Source organism: Triticum aestivum, chromosome 5A (genome assembly GCF_018294505.1).
Source record: "Triticum aestivum cultivar Chinese Spring chromosome 5A, IWGSC CS RefSeq v2.1, whole genome shotgun sequence".
Lineage (NCBI taxonomy): Eukaryota > Viridiplantae > Streptophyta > Magnoliopsida > Poales > Poaceae > Triticum > Triticum aestivum.
The window spans coordinates 503,163,301-503,169,531 of record NC_057806.1 but is presented as its reverse complement, the minus strand read 5'-3'; positions in this window follow the sequence as shown (position 1 = coordinate 503,169,531).

Below are 6,231 nucleotides of genomic sequence, written 5' to 3'. Positions count from 1 at the left end.
GGATGTCTATCTAAGTGGGAGTTCTTAAGTAATATGATTAATTGAACTTTAATTTATCATGAACTTAGTCCTGGTAGTATTTTGCAAATTATGTTGTAGATCAATAGCTCGCGTTGTTGCTTCCCTGTGTTCATTTTGATATGTTCCTGGAGAAAATTGTGTCGAAAGATGTTAGTAGCAAAGATGCGGATTGGATGCGTGATCTGAGGTTTATCCTCATTGCTGCACAGAAGAATTATGTCCTTGATGCACCGCTAGGTGATGGACCTATTGCAGGAGCAGATGCAGATGTTATGAACGTTTGGCTAGCTCAATATGATGACTACTTGATAGTTTAGTGCACCATGCTTAATGGCTTAGAATCGGGACTTCAAAGACGTTTTTGAACGTCATGGACCATATGAGATGTTCCAGGAGTTGAAGTTAATATTTCAAGCAAATACCCGAGTTGGGAGATATGAAGTCTCCAACAAGTTCTATAGCTAAAAGATGGAGGAGAATCGCTCAACTAGTGAGCATATGCTCAGATTGTCTGAGTACTACAATCGCTTGAATCAAGTGGGAGTTAATCTTCTAGATAAGATAGTGATTGACAGAATTCTCTAGTCACCATCACCAAGTTAGTAGAACTTCGTGATGAACTATAGTATGCAAGGGGTGACGAAAACGAATCCCGAGCTTTTCATGATGATGAAATCGATGAAGGTAGAAATCAAGAAAGAGCATCAAGTGTTGATGGTTGACAAGATCACTCGTTTCAAGAAATGGGCAAAGGGAAGAAGCGGAACTTCAAGAAGAACGGCAAGCAAGTTGCTGCTCAAGTGAAGAAGCCCAAGTCTGGTCCCAAGCCTGAGACTAAGTGTTTCTACTGCAAAGGGACTGGTCACTGGAAGCGGAACTACCCAAGTGATTGGCAGATAAGAAGGATGGCAAAGTGAACATAAGTATATTTGATATACATGTTATTGATGTGTACTTTACTAGTGTTTATAGCAACCCCTCAGTATTTGATACTAGTTCAGTTGCTAAGATTAGTAACTCGAAACAGGAGTTGCAGAATAAACAGAGACTAGTTAAGGGTAAAGTGACGATGTGTGTTGGAAGTGGTTCCAAGATTGATATGATCATTATCGCACACTCCCTATACTTTCGGGATTAGTGTTGAACCTGAATAAGTGTTATTTGGTGTTTGTGTTAAGCATGAATATGATTTGATCATGTTTATTGTAATACGGTTATTCATTTAAGTAAGAGAATAAATTTTTGTTCTGTTTACATGAATAAAACCTAATATGGTTACACACCCAATGAAAATAGTTCATTGGATCTCGATCATAGTGATACACATAATCATAATATTGAAACCAAAAGATGCAAAGTTAATAATGATAGGGCAACTTGTTTGTAGCACTGCCGTTTAGGTCATATTGGTGTAAAGTGCATGAAGAAACTCCATGCTGATGGGATTTTGGAATCACTTGATTATGAATCACTTGATGATTGCGAACCATGCCTCATGGGCAAGATGACTAAGACTCCGTTCTCCGGAGCGAGCAACTGACTTATTGGAAATAATACATACTGATGTATGCGGTCCGATGAATATTGAGGCTCGCGATAGGTATCATTATTTTCTGATCTTCACAGATGATTTGAGCAGATATGAGTATATCTACTTGATGAAACAAAGGTCTGAAACATTTCAAAAGTTCAAAGAATTTCAGAGTAAAGTGGAGAATCATTGTAACAAAAATGAAAGTTTCTACGATATGATCGCAGAAGTAAAATATTTGAGTTACGAGTTTGGTCTTCAATTAAAACAATGTGGAATAGTTTCACAAACTCATGCCACCTGGAACACCACATCATAATGGTGTGTCCGAATGTCATAATCGTACTTTATTAGATATGGTGCGATCTATGATGTCTCTTACCGATCTACCACTATCATTTTGGGGTTATGCATTAGAGACATCTGCATTCACATTAAATAGGGCACCATCTAAATCTGTTGAGACGACACAGTCTGAACTGTGGTTTGGCAAGAAACCTAAGTTGTCGTTTCTTAAAGTTTGAGGTTGCAATGCTTATGTGAAAAAGTTTCAACCTGATAAGCTCAAACCCAAATCGGAGAAGTGTGTCTTCATAGGATACCCAAAAGAAAATGTTGGGTACACCTTCTATCATAGATCCGAAGGCAAGACTTTTGTTGCTAAATTCGGAGTTTTTCTAGAGAAGGAGTTTCTCTCGAAAGAAGTGAGTGGGAGGAAAGTAGAACTTGATGAGGTAACTGTACCTGCTCCCTTATTGGAAAGTAGTTCATCACAGAAATCTGTTCCTGTGACTACTACACCAATTAGTGAGGAAGCTAATGATGATGATCATGTAACTTCAGATCAAGTTACTACCAAATCTCGTAGGTAAACCAGAGTGAGATCCGCACCAGAGTGGTACGGTAATCCTGTTCTGGAAGTCATGTTACTAGACCATGACGAACTTGCGAACTATGAGGAAGCGATGATGAGCCCAGATTCCGCGAAATGGTTTGAGGCCATGAAATCTGAGATATGATCCATGTATGAGAACAAAGTATGGACTTTGATGGATTTGCCCGATGATCGGCAAGCCATAGAAAATAAATGGATCTTCAAGAGGAAGACGCTGATAGTAGTGTTACTATCTACAAAGCTAGAATTGTCGCAAAAGGTTTTCGAAAAGTTCAAGGTGTTGACTACGATGAGATTTTCTCACTCGTATCTATGCTTAAGTCTGTCCGAATCATGTTAGCAATTGCCGCATTTTATGAAATCTGGCAAATGGATAAACAAAACTACATTCCTTAATGGATTTACTAAAGAAGAGTTGTATGCGATGCAACTAGAAGGTTTTGTCGATCCTAAAGGTGTTAACTAAATAAGCAAGCTCCAGCGATCCATCTATGGACTGGTGCAAGCATCTCGGAGTTGGAATATACGCTTTGATAAGATGATCAAAGCATATAGTTTTATACAGACTTACGGTGAAGCCTGTATTTACAAGAAAGTGAGTGGGAGCACTACAGCATTTCTGATAAGTATATGTGAATGACATATTGTTGATCGGAAATAATGTAGAATTATTCTGCAAAGCATAAAGGAGTGTTTGAAAGGAGTTTTTCAAAGAAAGACCTCGGTGAAGCTGCTTACATATTGAGCATCAAGATCTATAGAGATAGATCAAGACACTTGATAAGTTTTTCAATGAGTACATACCTTGACAAGATTTTGAAGTAGTTCAAAATGGAACAGTCAAAGAAAGAGTTCTTGCCTGTGTTGCAAGGTGTGAAATTGAGTAAGACTCAAAGCCCGACCACGGCAGAAGATAGAAATAGAATGAAAGTCATTCCCTATGCCTCAGCCATAGGTTCTATAAAGTATGCCATGATGTGTACCAGATCTATTGTATACCCTACACTGTGTTAAACAAGGGAGTATAATAGTGATCTAAGAGTAGATCACTGGACAGCGGTCAAAATTATCCTTAGTGGAATAAGGAAATATTTCTCAATTATGGAGGTGACAAAAAGGTTCGTCGTAAAAAGTTACGTCGATGCAAGTTTTGACACAGATCTGGATGACTCTAAGTCTCGATCTAGATACATATTGAAAGTGGGAGCAATAAGCTAGAGTAGCTCCGTGCAGAGCATTGTTGACATAGAAATTCGCAAAATACTTACGGATCCGAATGTGGCAGACCCGTTGACTAAAATTATCTCACAAGCAAAACATGTTCACACCTTGAACTAGATTACTGACTCTAGTAAACCCTTTGGGTGTTGATCACATATCGATGTGAACTATGGGTGTTAATCACATGGTGATGTGAACTATTGCTGTTAAATCACATGGCGATGTGAACTAGATTATTGACTCTAGTGCAAGTGGGAGACTGAAGGAAATATGCCCTAGAGGCAATAATAAAGTTATTATTTATTTCCTTATTTCATGATAAATGTTTATTATTCATGCTAGAATTGTATTAACCGGAAACATAATACATGTGTGAATACATAGACAAACAGAGTGTCACTAGTATGCCTCTACTTGACTAGCTCGTTAATCAAAGATGGTTATGTTTCCTAACCATAGACAAAGAGTTGTTATTTGATTAACGAGGTCACATCATTAGTTGAATGATCTGATTGACATGACCCATTCCATTAGCTTAGCACCCGATCGTTTAGTATGTTGCTATGACTATGTTCCTATGACACTCTGTTTGCCGGAGGAACACTTCGGGTGCTACCAAACGTCACAACGTAACTGGGTGATTATAAAGGAGCATTACAGGTGTCTCCAAAGGTACATGTTGGGTTGGCGTATTTCGAGATTAGGATTTGTCACTTCGATTGTCGGAGAGGTATCTCTGGGCCCTCTCGGTAATGCACATCACATAAGCCTTGCAAGCATTGCAACTAATGAGTTAGTTGCGAGATGATGTATTACGGAACGAGTAAAGAGACTTGCCAGTAACGAGATTGAACTAGGTATTTGGAATACCGACGATCGAATCTCGGGCAAGTAACATACCGATGACAAAGGGAACAACGTATGTTGTTATGCGGTCTGACCGATAAAGATCTTTGTAGAATATGTAGGAGCCAATATGGGCATCCAGGTCCTGCTATTGGTTATTGACCGGAGACGTGTCTCGGTCATGTCTACATTGTTCTCGAACCCGTAGGGTCCGCACGCTTAAGGTTTCGATGACAGTTATATTATGAGTTTATGAGTTTTGATGTACGAAGGAGTTCGGAGTCCCGGATGAGATCGCGGACATGACGAGGAGTCTCGAAATGGTCGAGACGTAAAGATTGATATATTGGAAGCCTATGTTTGGATATCGGAAGTGTTCCGGGTGAAATCGGGATTTTACCGGAGTACCGGGAGGTTACCGGAACCCCCCCGGGAGCTATATGGGCCTTAGTGGGCCTTAGTGGAAAAGAGAAGGGGCTGCCCTACATGGGCTGCGCGACTCCCCCTTCCCCTAGTCCTATTAGGACTAGGAGAGGTGGCTGGCCCCCTCCCTCTCTTTTCCCCCTCCGCGAATCCTATTCCAACTAGGATTGGGGGGGAATCCTACTCCCAGAGGGAGTAGGACTCTCCTGGCGCACCACACCTTGGCCGGCCAGCCTCCCCCCCTCTAGTCCTTTATATACTGAGGTAGAGGCACCCTAGAACACACAAGTTGATCCACGTGATCTATTCCTTAGCCGTGTGCGGTGCCCCCAGCCACCATATTCCTCGATAATACTGTAGCGGAGTTTAGGCGAAGCCCTGCTGCTGTAGTGCATCAAGATCGTCACCACGCCGTCGTGCTGACGGAACTCTTCCCCGACACTTTGCTGGATCGGGGTCCGGGGATCGTCATCGAGCTGAACGTGTGCTCGAACTCGGAGGTGCCGTAGTTTCGGTACTTGATCGGTTGGATCGTGAAGACGTACGACTACTTCCTCTACGTTGCGTCAACGCTTCCGCAGTCGGTCTGCGTGGGTACGTAGACAACACTCTCCCCCCTTGTTGCTATGCATCACATGATCTTGCATGTGCGTAGGAAATTTTTTGAAATTACTACGAAACCCAACAATCACAGCAGCCCTGATGGCTCTACTAAAGCACTCTGGCCCCGAAATATGTATTCTGCTGCTGGCAGGCGCATCTCTGTCGTGGCCTTCTCGATGAGCCCTGTTCCTGTCGACCAAACCTTGGACGAGGATGGATCTCGCGTCAAAGCCTAGCCCTCTGGGGTCAACTGGAATCCTTCACCCACCACTATGAGGGCGCCTGTCATCCTGCTGGCGAGGCACATACGACCCGCTCCTCGGGGGAGGCGTGGGCACTCGACGTCGACCGTCACGATCGACTCGGTGATCATACTGATCATGGTTCCCATACTGGTCATGCCAGTCTCCACGTCCCTCATGCCTCGGGGCCGATCTCGGGCTGTGGGCCAACTGGACTGTGTCCGCGTCAACGGACCTGCTATGAATTCTGTTCCGCGACTGAGAAACAGCGGAATTCTGATCTCCTGCTGCCCGGAGTAACGCTCTGATCTGCAGCAAGCCTCTGCCAGCCTCCGACTGGGAAGGCTGAATCGACTCCGCTATACGGGCCGCAGCTGCTAAATTCTGAATCGGAGTCCGATATACCTGCGGGGGCGGGAAGAGCTGACGTCGACTGGATTCGGGAACCC